We start from the raw sequence: 26,379 nt of genomic DNA on the forward strand, positions 1-26,379 counted from the left end.
AAAAGTGACATCAGGAGAATTGTGTTTGAGCTCTCTGTGGACTTCTTGGAACTGTATGTTTCCTTGTCGCGGCCTCCGTACCAAGAGAACTTTATGCTGATGGATGCTTTCTTTTTCCGTCTTGCACCATTTACACGAAGTCAAAAGTAGTCAAAGAGAAATAGGAGCCGAGCTGAGAAAACCATTCTTGAACGTTTTTATAATTGCATAGCACTTAGATTAGCATTTTCTTCCAGGGCTGTTATTCCCTGTCTTTTAGGAAAGGTGGGGGGGGGGGGTCAGATGAAAAACTGCCAGGTCAACTGTATTATGCCTCCCTCTAGCAACATTCACAATATCCCGTCCTTGGCTGGCTCTGGTAGGGAGTTTGCAAGCTGTGTGGAAGCTGGTGTGATGGGTCTTCAGCCTGGCCCTCACCTGCCCTGCCTGCAGAGGTGTACGTGCCCCACAGGCTTTGCCCTTTGCATTTTAAAGGAAGCCCAAAACGTTCGTTTCTTTTCAATTAATCTGAGCTGCTAGAATTTTGAACCGATATAGAAAAAGTTTCTTTTCTTTCTTTCTTCTTCTTTTTTTTTTCACTAAGTCTGAGGAAAATTGAGCTATATTACTTTATTGACCAGACTGATTGATTGAATCTTCTGCTAGGATGCATGTTTGAGACAGGGAGAGGGAGAGGGAGAGGGAGAGGGAGAGGGAGAGGGAGAGGGAAAGAGAATTTGCCAGCTATTTTATGAGACCTAATGCCTCACACTATCATCTCCAGTCGGTTTCCTTACTCATTTATCCTGGCTCCAATCTTCCCTACCTCCCTTCCTCTGGAGGCACTCTTGTCCATCCTGTGTAGTGAGAGATCAGCAAAAGCCCTTCAAACTCTCTGAGCTGCAGGAAAATTGCCCTTGGACGCTTTGCACATAATTCGTTGTAATGGTAGATACTCCTAACTCATCATTCTGAAGCCTAGTAAGAGACTGGTGCACGTTGGCAGGATTGAATCTGGAGAAAGCATGGTCAGACGTAGAAGTCCTTAGAGGCCCGTTTATTTGTGCATGTGCATGAGTGTGGATGCATCTGACTGGGGAGATTGTTCAGCTCACATAGCTTAGAATGCACTTGATTCCGTGCCAGCGGTAGCTCCCGGCTATAGTCACCTCCTAAAGAAATGCTTTCATTTCGCCTGCTCAGTCAGTAAGTGACTGTGCTTAAAGTGGGGGTGGGGTGGGGGATCCAGGACTCGCTTGATCAAAAGGAGACAGAGTTAAGATATCTAGACATAGAGTAGATGGAAAGAACCCAGTTCATTAAGGAGGAGGATGCCTTTGAAAAGAGGATGTCAACAGTTTCCTGTGGATATGGGCTTCCTGAGGAGACAATTAATATCCACATATTTGGCATTTAGTTGCTTCCTGTTGAGTACATTGCTTGATTATGAGCGTGGTAAAAATGAACGATGGCTGAGATCACTGCCGATGATCTCGACATAAGCACCGAAGGGCCCAAGACTCCTTTGCCTTGGAGTCAGTCAGTTTTAGAGTGGAAATTCGAAGGCCATTATTGCTTTGTGAGGACTTGGGAGAGAACTGAGGGTTGGCTGGCGAGAGAGTGCAGCTCTCTCCACTGTTGCCCACGATAACCATTTCCCTTTACCTAACCTAGGCCTCTCCTGACTCACCAGTCCTGCTATTTCACAACAAACGTGGAGGCCATTACACAACCTCCTGCTCGTAGACTGACAGGCTCCCCTTCTGCTGCACTCACCATCGTCCTCAAGCCTTGGAGGAGGCATCTTTGCTACTCCAGAATGACACCCTTCCATATTGAGGTCCCGCACAGTCTTTCATGGCTCCTTCTCCTCCGTGCTTAGATGCGAGGGTACTCCCACATTCTAGGGTACTAGTTCTTGATGCTATTCTCTTTTTTTGCACCAAAACCCCTTTGTTTATCTGAACTCTTTTCTTGGTCAACTCTTTGGAGAAGCCTTTTCTGAACCAAGCACCCCCCACGCCCCGAAGTCTGAACCAAGATGGCCAGTTGCCTTCTCTCAGAACCCTTGTCCCTTCCCTTGCTGACACACACACAGTACTGGCTAATCTTCCTCCTGAGCAGGCTCCTGAGCAAGAGTCTTAGCACCCGCAGAGAAGAGGTGCCCATTAAACACCATAGAATAAGCGGATGCCTTGTGTATAAGGCTTCTCCTCATCACTTCGTCCAGCTTTAGGTGTTACTTACCCAACCTTGAAAATGAACCCTCAAACATACTTTGTTTTTATTTTCAAGACATATCGGCTATGTAGCCAAGGCAAGCCTTGAACTCACAGTGGTGCTCCTGTCTCAGCCTCCTATGTGCTGGGATTAGATGCAAACCAACACACCTGGCCATTAAATGCTCTTTTCCTGCTACCTTATCTTACTGAAATCAGGTTGATTTTTGTGCTTTTTTTCATGAGGGTTTTTTTGTCATTCATCTTTTTGGTTCATCATTCCACAAATGTGTCAAAATCATCATAACCCTCTGCTCAAATCTTTTGTCCTTTTAAAAGAACTGCTAGTAGTAGTAGTAGTAGTAGTAGTAGTACTAGTACTAGTAGTAGTAGTAGTAGTATAGTAATAGTAATAGTAATAATGATAATAATTTAAAGGCCAGTTATATGGATCAGTCAATAAAGGTGCTTGCCATCATGCTGGATGATCTGAATTCAATCCCTGGAACTCCCATGGAAGGAGAAAACCAATTCCTACAAGTTGTCCTTTGACCTCCACAACATTTACACAATTGCTATGGCACATGTACACACACACACACACACACACACACACACACACACACACACACACCACATAAATAAATGCAATTAAAGCTACTACCACCAACAAAACACAGCTGTATTTGATACTAGGGACCAACATCTTCCTAGGTTCCTTGAACATCACCCATCCCTTGGTTTCCTTTTTATTTTTCTAGCTCTTTCATGGACTCTACTATACCTCCACCCTGGACTCCTCTAAGAACCACCTGTGTACAGAGCTTTCCAGTAGACACTCTGCTTTGAACATTGAACAGAGACCTTCCATTCAATAAGTCTCCCATGACCACACCTCTTCCGCCAGCATAGAGCTGATCTCCTTCTGTGCTTCCACTGTATGTTACATCCTCTTTTTTGGATTTCGAACTATAGACCTGGATGTTCTTTGCCAACTCTGTCCATTCCTTCCTTTGTCTTCTGCCTCCAACTGGTCACCAAGAAAGGTTTCCTACTTTATCTTCCTTGTTAATTCTGGAATATATCTTCTTTATATTATTATAGTAATCACCCCAGTCACTAGCAGTGGCAAAAAGTGGAGTGTAGTTTCTGTTGTTGTAAACAAAATAATTGTTGGAAATTTTGAATAATTTATATATTCTCTGTGTTAGACAGTTTTCTGTCACTATAACAAAATCCCCGAGGTAATTAACTTCTTTGAAAACACTTTTTTAAAAGAAAACTAACTGTTTGGTTTTGAAATAGGGTTTTACTATGTAGCCTATGCTAGACTACATAGTAAATCACTATCCTCCTGTCCCACCCTTCTGGGTTCTGCGATTACAGGAATGTACCTTACTGAATGAAGGGTTTATTTTGACTCACAATGTTAGAGGTTTCAGGGCCTGATTGATGGAGCTCTTGCCTTGGGTCTGTACTGATGGCAGCTTCTCATCGGAAGGAAGACCATTAATGTGGTTGCTAGGAAACTAAAAGAGCAAAGACAAGCCAAGGTCTCACCTTGGTACTCTTCCAGTTACCAAAAAACCCTACCATCTTCTCACTGAATACTGAGAGCCTTTAAATATAGCCTATGGGGGAGTTTTGAGACCATATCCATAGCACTACTAACAGGCTGGAAACCCACGATTTCAGGATGCGTCAGGTAGCATAGCCAGAGACCCAAGAACGGTCTGACTAGGTTGCCATCACTGCCTCTGACTGCTCAGATTTCTGTTACAGAGTATTTGGTCATCCTCAACCTTCGACATCCAGAGATTAGCCATCTGATTGGTCTTGGCTAGCTCGAGTTCCTGCCTTGCTGCTGGGGGAGAAGGTGCTTCTGATCCCAGTAGTGGCTGTGGGAAGTGGCATCCGATTCCTTCAGCTGTGGAAAGGAGGCTTCTGCAAGTCGTTGTTTGCATTACCTTGACCACAACAATCCATCCCACCACTTGACCAGCAGGACTCTGCTTCCTCATTCCTCACAACAGCCCTGTTTGGTTGTGATCTCTCTCTGGCTCTGCTTCAAGTGGGCTCTGTCGCCATGTACACCCATTTGGCAGAGAATACTTTGCCAGGCTGTTCCTTGCACTCCCACACTTTCCCAGTGTGTTCAGTTTTAACCCTGTGTACAGTAATTAGTTTTATTTGCCCGCGCTTTCCGAACTTTTTTGACAACAAGGTTATATGTTTTCCCTTCCTGAACTCCCTAAACCAAACTGGGGTCACCTCATATCAAAGGAGCTAATGATGCCTATCAAGGAATTAATTTTAAGTGAAGATGTGTGGCATGGCAGAATCCTAGAGAGCGTTGCTTAGAGGCATTGCCTTGGCCTCTACAGAAGTAGAAACAGTGCCTTCCGAATCCAGAGGCCAGGCCTATTTGATTTCCTTAGTGTTTCACTCGAGTGCTGTAACTAGTACAAGCAAAACAAGCGTGCACCCTTCATCTCTGCGGTCTAAGCAGCTTGCCTGCATCGTGAATTTCCCTGAAGACAGAAGAAGCAGTATTGGAGCTAGAAGATACTGAGTTATCCTCTCTGCTAGAGTCGGTGCTGAGCACCCGTCTCATTTCATGCTTGTGTGGCTCTCTCTGCTGCCTCGTTCCTGGAGGCAGCTGCTGGGCACTCTCAAGTGCCTCTGTCCAGCCCAAGGGCAGGAGACCTAGAAGCCAGCACAGCTGGCAGCAGATATGTGGCTCCTACAAACCGAGAGGAGCCCAAGTGCAGGAGGTGCCTTCTAGAGCTAGCTGACGTTCTAGTTGATTGTAGTCACCGCCAGGCTGGAGAACGCTGGAACGTTCTCCTTCTGTGTAATGCATTTTGTACCTGACCATGTGCTGTTTGACTTTCTCTGCCTGGCTTATTTCACCGAACAGAATAAGGTCAAGTCACATTCTCACAGAGGATGGGAATCCACTTATTTTTATGGCTGAAAGGTATTGCATTTTAAACTCATATCATTTCTTTATTTGTTAGTGAACACCCATGTGGATTCCAGATCTTCGTTATTATAAAGTGCTGTGTTAAATATGGGGGGTGCAGGTCTGATTTTACTTCCTTTGGATATACACTCAGTAAGTGGGATTGTTGGATGGTGTGGTAATTCTGTTTCTGTTGTTGTTTGTTTGCTTTGGAGGAACTTCTGTACTGTTTCCTGTAACATTATATTCATTTATACTTCTACCAATAGTATGTACGAATTCCCTATTTTCCCTCAAAATACATGCCAGTGTGTTTGATTTTGTTTCTCCTTTTGCTGATAGTGATTGTCACTGAGGTGATAGCATGTCACTACAGTTTCCAGTTATGTTTCCCTGATGACAAGGGTTGAACAAAGGCTTTGGGCATTTGTATTGAGTGGACGTTTGTATTCATTTGAGAAATGCACAGACAGTTCTTCCAGGTTTTAGTTGGGCAACTAAACCCAACCATTTGAACATTTAACCATTGAGTTGCTCAAACCCCAGACATCATAGATATCTGTCTCTTGTCAGATAAACGGTTTGCAAATATTTTCTGTTTTGCAGGTTAAACCTTTATGGTTCCCTTTGCACCACTGATGCCTTTACTATTTCATGTACTCTCATTTGTTTGCATTTGCTTTAGTTTTCTGTCTTTTTGGTCTTCTCCCCTAAAAAGCCCCATTCTGTTTCATTATCTGGAAGGTGTTCCTTTAGGAGTTTCATAGTTTTGCTGGCCAAATAATTATTATTGGGGGAGGGGTCTTGGTTATTTCATGGTGGTGACTTGCTAGAATCCTCTTCGGTAGTAATGGAGATCCTTGGGACACTGTGTTATTTATTCTCACCATCTCAGCCACATATGATGTGGAACTTCCAAGTTCTCGTTTATTGCCTTGCCCGGTACCTCTCTTGTGTCTTCTCTTCATGGCTCTTGCTTGGCAGAGGGAATGCCAAGACGAAGCTAGGTAGTGATGAAGGTTGGTTGTGCTGCAATGCCTGGTTGTTGGTTTTCCTGAGCTTGACATCACACGCAATGCAAAGGCATGCTCTCTCAAAGGCCAGACACAACCATCTGTTTCCATTTGTGTAGTCATTAGCCCGAGAGTGCAGTGTGCTGACAAGGACTAAGAGTAGAAAACTCACTTTGAGATATGGCCCACTCTTTCTTCTACAGTGAGCCACTCGCTGGCCTTGCAGTACCTGGTACCCCACCTCTAAAAGCTGAACTGAGGTCCCCATATGCACCTCTGAAAATATTACCAGCCTGACTGTACACCGTGCCTTTGTTGCTCTTGGATTACGATGCCACTGAGCTGTCAGGAGAGCCTGGATGATTACATCCCCTGCTCCTGGCCATTAGTGATCCAGGAAGTAGCCAAAGGGTGGGTGGGTGGAAGAGAACACAGCAGCCAGAAAAATCTTGGGATCCAGTGATTTCATCTGAACATGATACAGAAGTCAAAGATTTGCCAAACCTTTTGTTTGTAGACATTTCCTTTGGGGATTTATGGAAACAAGCATGGTGCATGCACATGTAGAGAGTTGTTCCTAAAATAATACTGAAAATCAATTAGGATGAAATGAAGTCTATGATGTTTAAGAAAGGTCTGTCTAGCAAATGCTGTGTAATGAAAGCAATCCTTACTGCAAGCTGCATGTAGAATCGCCATGTTCAGGGATAAGAAGTGGCATTGCATCCCGGATCTTTTTATCTGAATATTTCATTTTGGAGATGAGGCACCAAGGCTAACACTGCCCACGAGGCTTCATCGACCCACTTCTTGGCATATGTACAAGTGAGGCTGTATGCAAACACAGGCTCTGGCTTCAGGCCCTGAGATCTCCTTGAAACAGGAGGGTTCAAATCTTTTTGTATAGGTGTCATTCACGACCTTTTGGGGTAGCTTAAAAATGTATATGGAATGTTTGAACGAAGGAAGTGTCCCTGTTCAACCTTCTCCAGTGAGAATAAAAGATGAGGCACCGCGGAATACTGTTTTGCTCTACAAATAAAGCCTATGGGATCCCCTGGTTTTGCAAGCAGCAGGCCAAAGGAGAGGCTTACTCAGTGGGCTCATGTGTTTTCATTCCTTTAAGGATATCATTTAAGACTAAGTAGTTATTGGGAGTGCTGGCTGGGTGGGGAACTCTTCAGGAGAATGTGTTGTATGTGTGTGGGTGGAGAAGGAGTCAAGTCAGCACCGGGCACGGAGCATGCCACTGCTGGAACAGATGCCCCTCCCACAGCCTTACCTTCCCCGGAGCCTGCAAGCCTGGTGCATTCTGGGAGTCAAATCGTTTGTTTTTATGAACTGGTTGGGGGACAGCAACCTACTGTCGCCCACAGCCCCTGGCGCTGACTATGAGAGAGTAAGTGTCAGATCTTGTTCTGATGGTTTCCCAGCATTGAAGAGTTAACTGCCGGGGTGTAGCATCCTTGTGAGTAATGACTGAGTGGGGAGCAAATTGATAACAAGTCCTGCTCTGGGAATCAGTAACACTACACAGCCTAGTTATCAGACTTAGTACCCTACTGCATGGTAGCGATTTTTAAGATAGTAACTGTACTCAGCGCCATACATAGACCTACATATGTCACTTATAGAGCTTCCCCTAGCTCCACAGTAATGGACAAGGTTTAGTTTAATAAATATCAAGGAACAAAGTCAGATGGGGAGATCACTTGCTCTCTGATCTCCAAAAGGAGGAGTATAAAGGAAGGAGAGTCTAGACCATGATTTTAGTTCCTGAGAACGACTGTTTTACAGGGGCAGTGATAGACTAGTAAAGGAGACCTCACTAGTCTCGTGCAAATGGGGGGGGGGGAATCCCAGAAAGAATGGGCTTTTTGGAAGCCAGGAGGATAGTCCATGGAAGAAATGGCCAGCCAAGGCTGAGCCGATGTTAGAGGCAGCTTTGCCTTGGTTTGAGGCCTTGCATGAAGTTGGGTTTAAGTAAATCTGGAGGCCAAAGCTTGAGGAGGCCATGACAGGATTGGAGTGTGTCTTAGGCATTCAGTTGGTATTTAGTGGGTGAATGAAGACTGTCCTGTTATAAATACCCAGTCTTCTAAGCTGGCCACCATCTCCCCTTGTGTGTGATTTCTAAGTCTTAATAAGCAGCAGGCCCCTTTCGTTCTGTGCATCCCGGCACCTCCCGTCAGTGTTGAGAAGAGTCTAGGTCTACAGACCTGAGGCGCATCACATCAGATGAGCTTCAGTGCATAAAAGTAACAGGAAAAGATAGCCAGGGAAAGGTAAACAAACAAACAAACAAAAGATGGAAAATATTCTCCCACAGGCTACAGCAGATCAAAAACTCAGGGACGTGTCTGACTTATAATAAAGAAACCAACACAGCTGGAACGAAATGGAAGACATACCAAGGACACGTGTGGGAGCCCAAGCACCCGTGTGACTCCAGGGGCACCAGCTCCCGGCACTTTCATGAGGGTCAGATCCTTAGACATTAGTGACTGAACTGAGTCTCCAGTTCCTCGCCACTCCTCTTGTCACTTGGTTCTGTGACAGACAAACTATCCATGTTGTCTGAATTGCCTCATTAGCATAAACAGGTAAGAGTTTATTGTGAGAAACAAAATGTTTCTCTCACTTAGGACCTTTGTGACAGAAATAGTGAACCAAGAACATATAATGAAAGATGTTCCTATCACTTAGGAAATCCCCAGGGTTTTGGAAACTCTGGCCAGAAACCAGAAATGAAGACTGAATAAGTATTTCTTATTCTGTCACAGTGTCATACAGGTCTTTGTGCTCTTGAGAATAAGAGAAATGTCCTCTCCTCCCTTGTGTCTAACTTCCTCTCTTCCCATTTATTTACTCCTGGTATAAGCTATACGTCATGGGAAGCCACTGATGGACTTTGCCAGGGTGGTCTAGTCTTCGCATCTAATCCAGATCTCCTTAACTGTGACTTTAAACATATTAAGTAGGATTTAAGAATACCTGAAGCATTCTGAAAAACTTCAGTCTCGTCTTGTAATTAAGGTAGAAAACCGTCACCATGTGCCAGCAGAAGTGTGTTACACAGCTTGTTCCTGGTAAGAAACCAGGAGATAGTGTTTGTGTACAGCTTCACTCAAGAGCTAAGTAATAAGGAGGTTCACACTGACACCCCAGGACGGGCCTGCTGACCACATTCACCCTTTATGAAAAGCAAAAGGAACAGCCTCTTCCTTATGCCAAATTATTCTGTCAGAGTGAAATGGTACTGCATCAACTGCCCTCCCCCCCCCATTGTGAGGCACGTATGAAAGCATTTCTTTTTCTTTCCAGGGTTAAAATGAAAATTGAGTAAGTCAGTTTCGAAATAGCTAGTATGAAAATACACCCCTCCTCAGATCACAGGTCCAAACACTGGACTCAAGATTCTTGAGAGGAAGGTGATAATTAAAGAAGGAGCCACCCCAGGAGTTGTCAACAGAGGTGGAATTCTGGGACAGATATCACCTAGGAAGGGCAGGGGGAGGAAGGACTGGAACCCAGGATTGAACAGGAGGTCAAGGGAGGGGACCTTTGGGCAGATTCCAGAGTAAGGGAACAATGAGGGAGAAATCGGGAGTGGGTGGGGGGCTGGTGAGTGGTGGGAGGGGAGGAAAGGAATGGGTGGGAGCTGTGAGCATAGGCTTGTGGAGGGAGAGGAAGCGAGGAGTGAGGACAAAAAGTATGTGAAAACTCCCAAAGTGAGCAACGGTATTTACCAGGCTAGAAATCACGGTGACCTGGGTGAGTTCGGGCAATTTGCTTATTTTGGTTGATTTAGCAGGAAGCTGAGTGGGTGCCGTTGGCCAATGTACTGTGCCAAGTTGGAGCCAAAGGATTGGTGCTATTTAAAGAGCATAGGAAAGTACATTTCTCGGGCTGGATCTGAGCAGGGGGCCCACAAAGAAGGCAGTGGGAATCCTGCTGCCAACTTGGGGCCCCTCAAAAGCCAGGGCTGGGATGAGCTGCCTGGGATGTCTAATCACTTTTTTTTACGGGGCTATAAAAATATTTCCCCTGAAAACTAGCAAAGGGCAGATGATCAATTAGCCCAGTAGTATGGCCTGCCTGTGGGAACCATTTCAGATCCACCCACTGTTCTGAGCCATCTGTTGGCAGGTCAAGGAGTAAGTGGCTGTTGGATAGATTTCAAACCAGAGCCCCTTGCCACTGAAGCCACACACCTGATTCTGGTGGCTGCCCTCATTAACAAGTCCGACAGGAACTCTGAGGAATTTGGGGCTGGTGATTTTTATGGATAGAACTGGCTTAAGTTATTTGGTCACTCAGCCGTAGTCCTGACTTCTTGATCAAGCCATAACTCTGGAAGTACACATAGGAGCGGTTCTTCACATTTCTCTTCCGGCCTTGTATTCCTGTGTGCGGTGGGATCATTCCATCTGCCTGTCTGGCTGTGGGGGAAGGGTGCTGCAGCTGGCTTGTTTCAACACGTCTAAGGGTTAATCAGGTATATTCTAATTGCTCCTGGGAGGGGCAGCTGAGCTGACGCCCGACACAGCGCTGAGGTTGCCAGGGGAAAGGTTCATTCTTGCAGTTCCTCACTGTTTTCTGTTCTCTTTCCCTAAGACGAATACTTAGGGGGTAGCATTACAACCAGTAGAAGCTGTTAGTATCATGCACTTTCCTGATACGTTTTAGCTCTTAGCTCTTGTTTCTTTACATTTCCTAGATGACTCTTGTTGAAAACATGCTTTGACCAAATCAAAAAGATTGCTGACTGATTGATAAGCTGCCCTTGTTGCTTCTGTTTTGTTCATTGAGCCTGCTACAGCCTTTGGCATTTTTGTCCACAGAGATGTGGAGTGACTTTTGGGTTTATTAATGGTAGAGGAAGGTTTCGAATTTCTTTCTGTTGCTGTGATAAAATACTCTGACCAAAACTAACATTAGGGAGGAAGGATCTAAGTGGCTCACGCTTCCAGGTCACGGTTCATCTGGGGAAGTCAGGGCAGGAACTTAAGTAGGAGCCTGAAGCATAAACCATGGAGGATGCTGCCTGCCTGCTGCCTGCTGCCTGCTGCCTGCCTGCCTGCCTGCCTGCCTACCTGCTTGCCTGCCTGCCTGGCTGCCTGCCTGCTCGCTTGCCTGCTTGCTCGCCTGCCTGCTTGCCTGCCTGCCTGCCTGCTTGCTCACTCTCTGAGATCACTAAGCTAAAGCTCAGCTAGCCTTTTGATGCAGCCCAGGACCATCTGCCTAGGGATGGCACTGCCCACATCAATTAAGACAAGCAGGACAGTCCCTCTGACATGTTACAAACCAATCTGATAAAGATGCTTGTTTGATTTAGAAACTTTCCATGTGATTCTAGGATGGGACATGTTCACAGTAAGCATTAACTAGGACAGATTGAAAGAGAGAACTGTTATATTTAGTAGAGGTTCGAGTATTGTGGAACCAGCACTTATTCTCTTACTTCTCTTATGAGCAGAATTGTCTATGACTTTCCTTCTGCTTTTTTTTTTATTTTTCTATTCTCTCTCTCTCTCTCTCTCTCTCTCTCTCCCTCCCTCCCTCCCTCCCTTCCTCCCTCCCTCCCTCTCCCTCTCAATAGACTAGGTTTTCATTTTATATTTTTCATAGTGTTCGTCAGCCAGATTTTTTTTCAATCTATGGTGCTTTTTTTTTATAGCACATGAATGAGTCAATTGACAGAATGTAGGCAGCTACTGAACTTGGCAGTTGGTTGCCATCAGCCTGCCCGTGGACAGGAAGTGTTTAGTATAGATATGACTAACCATTTTCCAAGCTTTAAATAAAGTGGGGGAGTTTGGACATAATAGGTCTTTGTCACTCATTTGCTACATGTTGAAGTTCAAAGCCAACCCCTTTGCTACTTTACATATTTCCAGGTCCTCGTTTTGCCTAATTTTCAGTATTACACAGATGCTCTCATGCTTTGGGTGCCTTACTGATTTTCTTAAATGGACTGTGAAGATACTGTAATAGTCTCGAGAATCTTCTGGGTCTGTATCATCTACTTTTTTTGTCTTTGACTTTTACCTCCTTTTCAGTTGTCACCCTCCTGAGGCTCCTACCTGACTTGCCTACACAGCAGTATAAGAGATGAAGGTGGCCTGCACAGCTTCACAAACCGTGGACTTGTCCTTTCGAACGTCCAGCCCTCACCACGTAGCAGCATTTCCCACTCCAGTTAGTCTTTTAGACTTCTTAAAATCACATCCCTCCTTCACTCAGGAAGAACCATGCTGTTTTGACAAATACCAAAATATTTTTAGTGATCTTGTTGCCTTCAGCTAAGACCCTAAAAGAAATTTCAATTCTCCCCTTCCTTGCCTTCTCTTTAAGTTCTGTAATTTTTTTCCTCCTTTAACTAAAAACAACAAAAACTCTGGCACCTGTTTTAAGCAGCATCCTCCCCTGTGTTAGAATTTAAGAAGTATTGGCTATAAAATACAAACTGTGACTATTAATTATCTTCCTATGTCATTCAGAATTTACATAGGAGATATTTTAAAGAATATGAAAATGACAAGAAAGCTGTTTTGACTATAGTTTGTAAAATATATATATATATAAATTAGATGCAACAAAGATGAGACAGGATTGTCCGCACAAAAGGAAGCCGTTTCTTTTTGCATTCTCCAGTCATCATGTACTGGCACTTGAGTTACCATTTGTCTGTCAAATACAAAGCCATGCTGGGGAAAGAGGATTTAGATACAAAATGCATGCAAATATTGTTAGTTGGCTTAGGGTAACATCAGTACCAGTTCTTCAAACCATCTTCAGGGACACGGCTAGACTTCGTTTGCTAGGTTTAGAAGTGCTTCGTAAACATAAAACATAAGGTTAGGGTATTTGTCTCAGCCTGGGTTACTGTTGCTCTGATCAAACACTGTGACCGAAGTGAGTTGGGGAGGAAAGGGTTTATTTTATTTCTGGTCTACATCACTAAAGGATGTCAGGATGGGAAATCAAATGGGCCAGGAACCTGGAGGCAGGAGCAGATGCAGAGAGGCCATGGAGGGTGCTGCCTACCGGCCTGCTTTTGGCCTCTTGAGGAAACCAGGGTGGCCAGCCCAGAGGATTTCCTACCCACAACACGCTGAATCTCCTCCATCTATCAGTGACTAAGAAGATGCCCCACGGCCTTGTCGGCTGACAGCCTGACCCCCTGCACCCATTCTCTCAGTTGAGGCTCCCGCCCTTTGATGACTCTAGCTTGTGTCAAGCTGTCATACACAGCACTGCAGTGACGCCGGACATGACTGACTCTAAAAAGTGTGCTGCTGAGTGCCCTCCTGTGTGTACCTCTTCTCATGCTGAGGCAGGAGAAGAGCAGTGTCTGCTTTGTTTTAGATTAAAGCTCGGTTTTAAAAATTTCGAATCCTATGTACAAATTTTCATGAAGTAAAAACAGTTTCTTGGTGGAAAATATTGATCCGTTTTTTAGAAACTAAGACTCCTAGACCTGAGAGTAGCAGATAGGAATTTTATATGGATGCCTTGCCTGTGGGGTGTGTGTGTGTGTGTGTGTGTGTGTGTGTGTGTGTGTGTGTGTGTAACTTGAGGTAGGGATGGCTTTGAACTGAACCTGGATTCTCTGCAAGAATATCAAGGGCTTTCAATTGCTGACCCATCTCTAACCCTTTGTACCTTTTCTCATGATGAATTAATACATTGCAGGCAAACAGAAAATGCCTGGTCCCTAGTAAAGTATGATTAGACCCACTTCTAGATGGTCCACAATATCAAACACTTTGCAAAAACATAAAAAGTGTGCTTTTCTTGAGGTCCTGGGTGTTTATGATGGCGCTGGGCAAATCACCTGGTTTGTAAGCACTAGCGTGTGTGATGCTTGGTACTTAGATCTCTCTTAGGAGGCAGAATTAGACTGAACAGTCCTAACACAATTCATAGGCACGAGCTTAGGAAGGCCTGGTAGGACCCTGTTCCTGGCTCCCTCTGAGTCTGCACAGGGGCCCTCAGTCTGCCCATGTGTGTTTAAACCACAGTGTTCAGGACCCAGCTTAGAGCAGACAGACCATGAGAGGGCATTAAGCAGACTGGCTCTGTCTAAGCTGACTGAAGACTATGGCTACCTAACTTCTTATTAACTTCTTATTAAGAAGATTTCTTTCATCTTTCAAATTTGACATAATTTGACCTAATTACCTGATGTAAACATATCCCATGATACCATTGCAAAAAAGAAGAATCTGAGCCTAACTCCATGTCTAGAATAGCTACAATCTTTCCTTTTTCCCTCCCTCCCTCCCTCCCTCCCTCTTTCCTTTCTACTTATCCCCACCCCCACCCCACCTCCAAAGAAAACCTCTGATAGAATTCAGTGGAATTACTCTTCCATAGACTTTTTCATGTGTTCCAACTATGAGAACGCCAGTCCCCTCGAGACACTTCCTATTAGCTAAGTGAAATTTCAGGTAAAAAGTGCTTTAGGACTAGAGAGTGGTGTCTGTTGATGGAGATGGTGTAACTGAGAGAAACAGTGCATTGTCTCCGGTGAAAAATGCTTTGATCCCTGCCACAGGTAGAACTCAGCTTGTCTAAGTTTAGACCCAGAAGAGGAAAGGAAATGGACTTTATGGGACTTTGACAAAAAGGCCTCAGCCCTCTAACTATATATATATATATATATATATATATATATATATATATATATATATATGCCTTGAAGTTCTGCCCAGTCGTGAGTAATACAGGCAAGCCACTGGTTAAATGGCCTGAATTGTTCCTGGAAAGGAAATCTTTCCAAAGCTCTGGACTTTCCTAGGCATAGAAATAGCTGTTACTAAGACCTATGCTAATGAGCTAACCCTAGCTGCAGAGTGCCAAGCTTCTTCTCAGCCACTCCTAATGATAATAGATAGATGGTAGGTAGGTAGATAGCTAGATAGCTAGATAGATGGATAGATAATGAATAGATGGTAGATATAGAGATATGTAGATATAGAAAGATAAATAGATAAATTTAAAATATATACACATCTTACCATATGCAAATATATTAACATAATATTAATATGGTCATAAAAATACAGTGTGCCCTTTATCACCAGGAAAAGGGTGAACAGGTCGCCTGACCTGTCAGCGTTATTTGACCATTAAAATCTTGGAAAGGAGAGATTGTTAAGGCTCTGAATTTGGAAAATAGATTTTTAATCCAAATACTCAGATGTTTTCTTTTTCCCCTTGTGTCTAATACTACTCCATTTTCTAGTAGTGTAAATTTAATGGTAGTGGGGTGTGTGTGTGTGTGTGTGTGTGTGTGTGTGTGTTTCTAAGGATCTAGGATCATCTGCTAGGCTAGCATTCTGCTATGAAGCTATAACCCACCCCCAATGCAGATATAATAGAAGGAAATTCTTTGCTTTGTATATGCTAAACACATGTTCTCAGGGATTAAACTCCCTTTTGATATGAGCTAAATTCTCTAAACACTGGTTTAAATAGCTTATACATGCTGGTGGGATGGTGTGCCACACAGATATATAAGGACAGTGTGTGGTGGGATTCATTGTTTATTTGCAGTAGAAAGTGCCTTGCGTTGGAATGTGGGTGTGGTCCTGGCATTTGTGTATTTGTATGTTTCAGGAAAATAGAGGTACAGAGACACTTGCCACTGCCTATATAAAGAGCTCTCTCTACAGCTGACAGGTTATAAATACTGCACGGGACCTCGTCTCGGGCACCAGCATCTGTTTCCTTCATTCCAAGATCAACAAAAGGCGATAAAAATGAATATGAAAAACGGAGGCAAGGAAGGCCGTCCCTTTTGGCAAATCATTAACTCCTCTAAGCATTTTTTTTTCCAAAGCAGAGAACTAGGTGGTATAAACTGAAAAATTAAAAGGATGATCCCCTTAAATTCAAGGGAAAACTAGTTAGCGCGGATAGATTTAGTATTCCATTTAGAAACTGACTTTGAAACGAGACGTTCAGAAGAATTGATTATTTTATAAACATGATGTATTCTCTAGACTGTACATTGCCTCCTATCTTAGAGATAAAGCCAGTGTGACTCTTAGCTAACGCTATGCTGTGATGGTCCTTCGGCTTCCAAAGGTTCCAATGCTCAGCACTTGGTTGGTCCTCAGTGTAGCAGCAAGGGGAAATGGTCAAATCTTGATCAGGCAGGGCCTATAGGGGTAGCTGGATCATGGGCAGCACTCAGAAAGGGTGAGTGCACATCTCCTTGGAGTGGGCAAGGTCTGGTGGGGCTGGATTGGTCACTGTCAAGCCATCCTGTGAGTTCAAATTCTTTCTGGGAATCACTTGATACTCTGCATAGACCCTGAGCCCATCCACAGCTACAGGTATCGTTCCTAGGTGACAGAACTATACTCCACCTTAGATACTTTGGTAAAACAACACAAAATGGACAAGAAGATACTTTCTGCCTTTTGCAGCTAGGAGACTATTATAACACATTTTTCAATAAAGTATCATCTTTTCCAAAGAAGCAATTTTAATTGGAAGCTCTGTTGTTGATAAAGACTTAATGTAAAATAACGGGCAGATATAATCAAAACTATTCCTCAAGACCAAAACTGTGGCCATAAACCTTGTTAATCATTTGACTGAGTAAAATTAAATTCCCATCCTTTGAAGTGGGCCTTCTCAGATTTTGCCTGTGCTTCAGTCTTTTAGAAAGTTTATCCAGGTACTTTGAAAACACAAGTTTTGCCATCAAGTATTTTATCTTTTTTTTTTTTTAAGTTACGTTAGTTAATACTGTTGTTTGTGCATGGAAGCCTTTGTTTCTCCTGCATTGGCCCTGGTGATATGAACCGTTTCTTTTTTTTTTAATTTTTTTTATTATTTTTTTAAAGATTTATTTATTTAGTATATATAAGTACACTGTTGCTGTCTCCAGGCACACCAGAAGGGGGCACCAGATCTCATTACAGACAGTTGTGAGCCACCATGTGGTTGCTGGGAATTGAACTCAGGACCTCTGGAAGAGTAGTCAGTGCTCTTAACCGCTGAGCCATCTCTCCAGCCCGAACCGTTTCTTCATGGACATGTAGGACACCTTTTGAACCACCCCAGAGGAGGCATTCACATCCATCCCAGAAACACTGAGAAACCTCACTCCCTCATCTCTGCGTCCTCACCTTCTGGCTACATTTATTTCCCTTTTAAATGGAACTTGCTGTGAATAGGGTAGCTTTTAGAACAGGGAATTAGGTTCACTGATAACTGTCTTCAGTAACGTGCGAAACCCACGGAGAGAAAAGGGCAGAGATGAATACACATCCCTGAGCCTTTTACCCTATGGAACACAGCATCACTTAGAAGCTGGTTTAGAATGTTTACAGTTCTTCCAAAGATGTCAAGGCAGGATGTCAAGGGTGTGGTTCAAGATGGCCTACATGTCCATGAAGAAACTGTCCACATTACCAGGGCCAATTACAAACTTTTCCATAAACAAACAACAGTATTCACTAACATAACTTTAAAAAAATATCGAGATACAATTTTTGATGGCAAAACTTGTGTTTTCAAAGTATCTGGATGAACTTTCTAAAAGATTGAAGCACAGGTAGGGCAGGAATCTGACCGGAATAAGGGGTTAATTAATATTAGTAGCTTCACTAGAGAAAGAAAATGAAGTGTAGACAGATGACTGCTACCCCTTGGGAACTCAGTCTCAGGGAATTACCAGATATACGTATGAATTAAGTACACCAGGGGATGCTGTCCGGGAGCAAGTTTCACAAAAAGATGTCTGAGACAAAACTACTGTTGGAGAGGGCGTGGCTGTGAAGCTTGGAATGGAGTGTGTGTTTGTTTCCCAAAACCTGGTGCTCGGACTGCTAATTCTACAGCGAATGATCGTAGGAGATCCCAGACAGTATTTAGTCATCCTCAGCCACATCATGAGACCAGAAGCTTCTATGTTTGTTTGAAATCTTCTGTATCATTCCAGAGAATGCTTGCATTTGGGCTTTCTGACCTTTGCCCCCTGAGTCACGGGACTCACTGTTGTGACTCAAAGCTGCACAAACTCAGAGCCTTTGACGAACGGCAACGCCTGATATCAGCTAATAGTGTTGGCGCCTGACTTTTTCCCATTGAATTGATTTTTTAAAAAGATTTATTTATTTCATGTATATGAGTACACTGTAGCTGTCTTCAGACACAGCAGAAGAGGGCATCAGATTCCATTACAGTTGGTTGTGAGCCACCATGTGGTCGCTGGGAATTGAACTCAGGACCTCTGGAAGAGCAGTCAGTGCTCTTAACCACTGAGCCACCTCTCCAGCTCTTGAATTAATTTTTAATGTTAAAATAGTGATTGGTTTTGATGACCTTCGTGTGTTAAAGGGAATCATGTCAGTTTCCACCCTCATGGAACTGTAAGAAAGTAGGTAGAAAACAAAGCATGACAGTAGTATTAAAAGGCTGAAGATGTGGCCAAATGGATATAGGATGGTGTTAGATGGATACTTTAGAAATGGCAGCATTCTGAGGGGAAAGGTGAGTAGAGACATTGACAGGAGCCTGGGGATTAGAGAGGAGAACCTAGCTGTGTCCTCTTTGCCTGCTTTGATGGACAACCTGAGAACAAAGTGCTAAAAGCTTATGAGTCACTAAGACTTTTATCCCAGGCTCTTGTAAAGTGACTCAGATTGGTGTGAGACCCTGGCCGTTCCAGTCAGAGATGAGAATGCATACACCTGGACCCATAACTGCCCCCAACACTCACACACAGACACATACAGACAGAGAGAGAGAGAGAGAGAGAGAGAGAGAGAGAGAGAGAGAGAGACAGAGAGAGAGTGAGAGAGAGAGAGAGACAGAGACAGAGAGAGACAGAGAGAGAGAGTGAGAGAGAGAGAGACAGAGACAGAGAGAGACAGAGAGAGAGAGACAGAGAGAGACAGAGAGAGAGTGAGAGAGAGAGACAGAGAGAGACAGAGAGAGAGAGTGAGAGAGAGAGACAGAGAGAGACAGAGAGAGACAGAGAGAGAGAGTGAGAGAGAGAGACAGAGAGAGACAGAGAGAGACAGAGAGAGTGAGACAGAGAGAGACAGAGAGAGACAGAGAGAGAGACAGAGAGAGAGACAGAGAGAGAGTGAGAGAGAGAGACAGAGAGAGACAGAGAGAGAGAGAGACAGAGAGAGAGTGAGAGAGAGAGACAGAGAGAGACAGAGAGAGAGAGTGAGAGAGAGAGACAGAGAGAGACAGAGAGAGACAGAGAGAGAGAGTGAGAGAGAGAGAGACAGAGAGAGACAGAGAGAGACAGAGAGAGTGAGACAGAGAGAGACAGAGAGAGAGAGACAGAGAGAGAGTGAGAGAGAGAGACAGAGAGAGACAGAGAGAGAGAGAGACAGAGAGAGAGTGAGAGAGAGAGACAGAGAGAGAGTGAGAGAGAGACAGAGAGAGAGAGTGAGAGAGAGACAGAGAGAGAGTGAGAGAGAGAGAGAGACAGAGAGAGACAGAGAGAGAAAGAGACAGAGAGAGACAGAGAGAGAGACAGAGAGAGAGTGAGAGAGAGACAGAGAGAGACAGAGAGAGAGTGAGAGAGAGAGACAGAGAGACAGAGAGAGAGAGAGACAGAGAGAGACAGAGAGGGAGAGGGAGAGAGGGAGAGAGAGAGGGAGAGAGGGAGAGACTGCTGCCAGAAGGGCTAAAGTTTTGTTGTTCCTATTTTGTTTTGTTTTGAAGAAAAGGAGGAGGAGGAAGGCTCCAAATTGTTATGATTTTTTTTAACTAATTACAAAACCAAAAAATTAAAATATTATGGGAGCCCATTTTGGTGGGTACAGGAACATGCTGGAATTAAATACTAGGGATCGTTGTTCAAAATGTGGATGTAATTTTAAAAAAATTAATGATGACAGTGTAGATTTATGGTATGTGAGTTTTATCAACTGAACATCAGCAGATCGGCTTAATAAGTGGCAAAATGTTTAAATTTTAAATGGAGGAATTTGCTACTCACTATTTTTGGTAGTGTTCTGTAAAAAACCTTTCCAGAAGGAGAGAACCATCACAAGTGAGCAGGACTTGTGTTGTGACCCTGGGTTGACCTCTGACCCTTGACCTCCCTCTCTAGAACTGGGGCTGATGAAAGAGGCAGAGGGCAGGGCATTGCAGGACCAGGATGCGAGGGGATTGTGATGAAAGCTATGGGGGTGGGCAGTGGGGGGCTCACTGAGTATCTGGGAGAAGACATTTATTTTGTTGATATTTGGCATAGGTCATAAAAATGACTTGTTTTCGATGTGTTACTTGCCAAGGTTTTTTTTTTTTTTTTTTTTTTTTTTTTTACCCTGATATCCAACGTTAGAGAATTCAGCTCCAAGACAGGCAGGTTGATCTATTCAGGGGATGCCTTTCAGTTCTCAGAAGAAAGGACTGTACGGGTCCTTTTCAGTTGCTTTCCTTAACTGCAAAGAATGAATGCCACATACCAGGTCTGTGTCGTCAGCATCCTGGGATTGTGGTTACTTTAACTAAACGATTTGTCTTTCTGGCTTGATGGGAGGTTTATTATTTTAAATTCTAAACACAATTTTAAGCCAGCCAGTTTCGATATGGGGGAAATTTTAAAACATTCCCTAATTAGTTCTTTCTCAACAAAGTAAGGTAAGTTTGTGCTTTCTTAGATTTCTTGTTTGTGTGCGTGTGTGCGTTCATTCATACATGCATGCATTCTCGCATGTGCATGCATGGGTGAGTGTATGTGTGTCTAGGGGAGCATATATATGTGTATATGTGGATGAGGAAAATGTGTGTGCATGTCTGTGTGTACCTGTGTGTTGAGTCCAGGGTCAATCAGGACACATCCACAATTGTATTTTTGAGGAAGGGTCTCTCATTGTCTTAAAGTTCTCTGAGTACATAAGGCTAGCTGACCAGTAGGCCCCAGGGGTCCTCTTGTCCCTGTGCACAAACATCATGAAGTTTGAACTACAACAGCTTGCTCTTTCTTTCTTCCTTCCTTCCTTCCTTCCTTCCTTTCTTTCTTTCTTTCTTCCTTTCTTTCCTTCTTCCTTCCTTCCTTTCTTTCTTTCTTTCTTTCTTTCTTTCTTTCTTTCTTTCTTTTTCTATGTGGGTTCTGGGAATAGAGCTCAGTTCCTCATGCTAGTGTGGCAAGCACTTCAACAGCTGAGCCATTTTACCCACAACCAGGTTTCGATTTTTTGTGAATAACTGTAAAAAAAAAATATGCCTCTTTATAGTTAATCAACACAACCCTAAAAACCGAATTAATATCATCTCCTCAGAGTGTCGATATTCAGTAATCCCTACCGATTCAAAGTACTATCAATAGATGTTTTGTTTTTGATGTCTGTCTTTAGTTATTAAATGAGTAGAATTTTTTTTTTTTTTGCAAAAGATGACATTGAAATTTGTATCACCTGTATAAGAGTAGTTGAAGTAGCTGTTGGTTGACAGGAAAACACATCATGTGAAGCCACTTTGGTTGTGTTTCCTAGAAACAGTATCCACGGCCTGCTCCTCCCCAGTCCTCCTGCCTCCTCCCTACAAATCCAGAAGATAAATGCTAAAGATTAACCTAACATTACTTACAGCAAGGAATAAGGCAAGGATTTTACTCTAGGTCAAAATGGAAAGAGATAAATGGACAAATGCCTACTCCAGGAAGAGCTAGGCAACATGGTCAAAAAAGGTTTTGGGGGAGGGACTTGGGGTTTACACCTTATGCCTTCCTCATGACTTTTCTTGAATGTCACCTTTTCAGAAAAGGCTATCCCTGCCTACCCTGGATGAAAGCACATACTGTCTGATTTACACACTTCTGTTTTATTCTGTCATTACTTGACACTCATGTGCTTGTGTGCCTTGGGTCTTCCTCTAGAATCTGAATCTCTTGTGAGCAGGTGTTCTGCCTGGCACATGATAGACACAATTTTTAAAAAATCTGAAAAATAAAAAAACGAGTGAATGAATGAAACCTTTCCTTTGATCTATACGTTCATTTACTGTTTATGGTTCCCCATTGATAGGGTGACACCCAGTTCAGTTTCCCCCTAGGATTTTTATAAACTTGGCAAATTTACCCCCACCCCATGACCTAGTTAACACATTGTATAGAGATGAGATTTGGCTCTAAAGATAGCCGAAGTGTGTGACTGTCTTCATTACTTTTCTTATGCTGTGAAGAGACACCATGACCAGGCAACTTAGAAAAGAGTTTATTCTGTCTTACAGTTCCCGAGGGTGGTCCATGACCATCAGAGTGGGGAATGTGGCCAGAGGCAGGCAGACACAGCTCTGGAACAGCAGCTAAGATCTCATATCTCATACACAAGCACAGGCAGAAACCACAAAGCCCACCCCCACTGACACATCTCCAACAAGGCCACAACTCCTAACACTCACACCAAGTGGGGACCGCATTCAAATCTGTGAACCTATGGCAGCCATTCTTATTCAAAGTACCATGCTGGTAAATAATAAATAAGTTCTGTGAAAACCAGCCATTATCAGTCTCACTTTTCTCATCACATCCCCTCACAAGACTGCCTTCGAAACTCACAAATTGTACCTAATTTGTGCTCATTTTCTAAGCTTACCAGATTAGAAAACTCCAATTTCTAATTGTCTTAGTCACTGTTCTGTTGCTGTGAAGAGACGCCGTGACCAAGGCTACTCTGATGAAAGAAAGCCTTTAGTTGGAGCTGGCTTACAGCTTCAGAGTTAGTCCACGGCAAGGAGCGTGGTGGCACACAGGCAGTCACTGGAGCAGGATGTTATGTCCTGATCTGAACAAAGAGAGGGAGCCTATGCCTGGGCGTTAGAAGCCTCAAAGCCCGCCCCCAGTGATTTAACAAGACCACGCCTACTCCAATGAGGCCACACCTTAATCCTTCTAATTTTTTCAAATAGTATCATTCCCTGTTAAGTAAGCATTCAAATATAGGAGCCTATAGGGGCCATTCTTATTCAAACCACCCCACACTGATGTATAAGCACATTTCCAGACAGGATGTTTTTCTTTTCTTTGCTCTGAACAAAACAAACTTTACTCCTGATCAAGAGGGTGCACTCAAAGAGCGAGCACTGAGACAGGGTTTTGTGGGTTTTATTTGGTTTTTATTCTGTGGTGGCGGCTGTGTCTTTTCCCCAATGACTAGGATCCAACCTCACGGTCTAGTTCAACTGGCTAGTTCGAAAAGAATTAGTGCACAGGAAATGACGGAAGAAGGGGAACAGGTCATGGCCCCAGGGAGAAAAGGATCATTGCTCTAGGACGTCAAATTCCTACAACCTTTGTTTATATAAAGGTTTTATTGGGTGTGGAGCATTAAGACATTTGCATAAAAATCTTACAAGGTGGGGAAAATTAAAAAAATTAATTCTTTGTCCTAAATATAAGTTTTATGGTATTTGATAGAAAAGTCTCAAATTTAATATTTCTTACAAATCTCTCCTTTTTGATTGTCTTTTAAACACTCTTTCAAACTCATTAAGATGGAGGCTCTTTTGTTTTTTATTGGATAGTTTGTGTATTTACATTTCAAATGTTATTCCCCTTTCCTGGTTCCCCCCTTTCCCATCCCTCCTCCCCCTGCTTCTATGAGGATGCTCCCCCTCCCACCCACCCTCTCCCACCTCAACACCCTGGCATTCCCCTACACTGGGGAGACAAGGGTGAAGGCTCTTTTTCCCATCCTATCTGGGAATAAGAAGCCACAGTAAGGAGAACCTGCTTAGTAATAGTTGGCTCAGTAAACCTGAGTCAGGACCTTAGTTCAACAAATTAATTATTCCATCATTGGCACACTTTAAGGTGAGCCTCTTTCTAGGGTGAATCCTTTGCTAGGAGACTGACCTGGTGACGTTGGAATGTGAGGTCTGTACCCTGGCCAGTGATTCTATTCTGTGGATCATGAGACATTCATATTTCTTTACAGGCCTTCATATCTACTTCAACTTTCCCCCTCCCAAAAACCATCAGAATCACTTGGGACCAGATCGGAGGTCAGAGCTGCTGGGCAGGGGGTTTAATTCCTGACTGGTCATTTGTCCTAAAATCTAGTCACATCTATATGGTGCAGGTCATCACTCAGAAGGCCAGGGAGCCCTCCTTCACAACAATGGGCTCATAGCTTAGCTCAGGAGGACCACTGCTGTGTCGGAATGTGAGCATCGTATGCACAGATCTTATGGTCGTTTACAGAAAAATCAGGAACAGAGATTTTGATATTTATTTTCTAACACTCGCTTACTCCCTAACCCTAAGAGCAGCCCTGCTCTATGCACACCCAAAATATGGGGAGTTCAGGCTCCAAGGTGTGCAGTGCTTCCTAAGCCTTCCAAACTAGAGAGGACTGCCAGGGTGCACAGTACTGGAGAGAAAAGGCAGACAGCAGGGAAAGGACTTCTCCTCGAAGAACGTGGATGTCTCCTTGGAAGTACCCAATGTGGGGAACAATGCTTCTGAGAGCCTCCAGACAAGACTTGTGTTTATCACAGAGACTCACACAGGGCATGGCCGACTTGGTATCTAAACTGAAGTAGCTTACTCAAAGGCTATAAGTCTCCTCTCACCATTTGCTTACCCTCCACACCATTTGCTCCCAAGATGTTGGCATGGCCATACGATGCTGACTGATATTTTAACGCAATTGCTGGGAAATGTAGTGACCAAAAATTTGGGAGCTTGTGCCAAGATGCAAATTTGGAAGATGCTTAGGGTAAGACCAATAGGTGATTGCTCCTAAAATACTCAAACAGACGGGCTCGAGTCATTTGCATGGAAGGTTCAGATCATTTGCTACAAAGATCGGATTAACTAAATATAGTCAGTCTACCAGCAAAGTAGCTAGCTATTCAGCACTGTTTGGCCAAGGATGGAGAGCAAAGCAATGGCTTAAACATAAAATCAGAAAAGGCATCAGTGTTGTATAGATTTTTACTGCTTTAAAACGTAAAGGATTGCCCACCACATGTGAGGCCCTGTGTTTGATCACCAGTACCACAAAAAAAGAATGAGTCTATATCCCATTTATCGGGGAACGATCTTGGCCACGGAGTACAAATCATTTCCTTTGTTAATTTCTAGATATAAGGAACTGAATTGATTTTCTGTCATATCTTTGGGAGTTGTAAAAGAAAGCAATGGGGTCCACAGAGATGGATGAGAGAGTTGGAACTTCATTCATTCCTACTAGCTCGAGGGCATATGCTAATCAATTTGAAGAATAGAGAGATGAGAGATTTGATACCTTATCAATGATTATAAGCAGCTAGGGTAAGAGAGAAATTTAACTTTCTTAAGCAGAAAGCAGGTGAGATAGAAAGACTTATTCTGGCCATTGGATTTGCAAAGCTTTCTTGGAAGAAGTGGTAATTCAACTGAGGCATATAAAGCGAGAAACCCTTTCTCGGCAGGGTTAGAGGGCCAGGTTAAGGGTAGACAGACATAATTTTTCTTTAGTTTTCTATCTCCTGACTTGTAAGGCCCACGTGTCTCATTTTTGGTGAAGAAAGGACAGACTCCAAGAAGTGGGATGTGGCTAACTCAGCAGGATGTGGTATTGATGGCAGTTGTGTGAGCAGTGTACGTCTTCTTAACTTTGCTTTTGTTACAGAGGAACTTACACTCTAATAAGAAATGATGTCCCTCAGCTCTGTCTCTGACTGTGCACCCTTGGCTTCCCAACCATGGTTTGCTCCTCTGACTCTCTCCGAGTAATACATTATAGCCCCAAGTCAGAAACGTGCATGAATATGTTCTGATGCATTCCGTTAACTGTAGAGTGGTCACTGTAATTATATTGTTAGGTTGTCTTTATTATGTTGTCACAAGCGGCCTGGTTCTACCAGAAAGTGTGTAGGGACAATTGGTCCCGGTCTACAAGCTGGCTTAGTACTAAACTTCACTTTAGTAGGCTGGATTTAGAATTTGCTATTGATTTTCTAAATGTTATATGAATATAAATATTTATCAGGTTTCAGGGCCTCTGGCAAGTGACAGGACTTGACTTGGAAAACCGTAGCAATCATAGAGCTACTCAGAGGGTTCTTCTCCACATTCCAGAAGAAGACGGTATTGACTCATCAGTGGAAAGACTACACAAGCTCGACTGTGACAGCTCTAAGAAAAACTAGAGTTTCCCAATTCATATAGTAAATAAGGAAAGATTTGCTTAATTTGAAAAAAATAGCTCACTACAGTCAGTTTTGC

At 43.5% G+C, this 26,379-nt stretch overlaps 1 protein-coding gene across 5 annotated transcripts in view; it reads left to right on the forward strand.

Moving 5' to 3' along the window:
• Positions 1-26,379, forward strand: part of Tnfaip8 (TNF alpha induced protein 8) — a 115,703-nt gene that overhangs the window by 75,830 nt on the left and 13,494 nt on the right. Inside the window, exon 1 of one of the 5 annotated variants that reach the window (XM_063277358.1) lies at positions 2,995-3,136. The exons of the other annotated variants lie outside the window; for them this stretch is intronic. The gene's annotated coding sequence lies outside the window, so the exon portion shown is untranslated. Of the gene's footprint in view, positions 1-2,994; positions 3,137-26,379 lie in introns of those variants that run through there. 5 annotated transcript variants of the gene reach the window in all.

Source organism: Rattus norvegicus, chromosome 18 (assembly GCF_036323735.1).
Source record: "Rattus norvegicus strain BN/NHsdMcwi chromosome 18, GRCr8, whole genome shotgun sequence".
Taxonomy (NCBI): Eukaryota; Metazoa; Chordata; class Mammalia; order Rodentia; family Muridae; genus Rattus; species Rattus norvegicus.